At 46.7% G+C, this 469-nt stretch overlaps 1 non-coding gene across 1 annotated transcript in view; it reads left to right on the forward strand.

The window, feature by feature from the left end:
• Nucleotides 1-143, forward strand: part of LOC122087026 — a 3,393-nt gene extending 3,250 nt beyond the window's left edge. The window contains exon 1 of the ribosomal RNA XR_006142632.1: nt 1-143. This exon is cut by the window's left edge and continues 3,250 nt beyond it. This is a non-coding gene — a ribosomal RNA (28S ribosomal RNA).
• Nucleotides 144-469: the final 326 nt, after the last annotated feature.

Here is a 469-nt window from a genome sequence, read left to right on the forward strand (position 1 = left end):
GGCTTCCTTGAAGCGTAATTCCTGTCGGGTGATAGGTAGAATCCTTTGCAGATGACTTAAATACGCGACGGGGTATTGTAAGTGGCAGAGTGGCCTTGCTACCACGATCCATTGAGATTTGGCCTCGTGTCACATCGATTCATCCCCTCATCTTTTTCCCCTTTTATTTCCCCCCACACCCTCTTGAGGCTAGGAGTGTCCACACGTGGCCCAAGGTATGCCCCTAAGTGTTAACTGCCCCAACGGTTGCCTGAGTATGGTTATGCGTGTTGCCCAAGTGAAGTGTGCCTATGCGTGCACATTGAGTGCCACTAAGTGTACACGTTGTCACGACCTACCCAACAAAGGCCCATAGACCTAGGCCATTGGGCTAAGTAAGGTCCAAGTTCTAGAGTTTTTTACAAAGGCGCAGCATTTCTAGATAATTTTATTGTAGATATTTCTAGAAGATATTTATAGGAGGTATTTT

Source organism: Macadamia integrifolia, chromosome 1 (genome assembly GCF_013358625.1).
Source record: "Macadamia integrifolia cultivar HAES 741 chromosome 1, SCU_Mint_v3, whole genome shotgun sequence".
Lineage (NCBI taxonomy): Eukaryota > Viridiplantae > Streptophyta > Magnoliopsida > Proteales > Proteaceae > Macadamia > Macadamia integrifolia.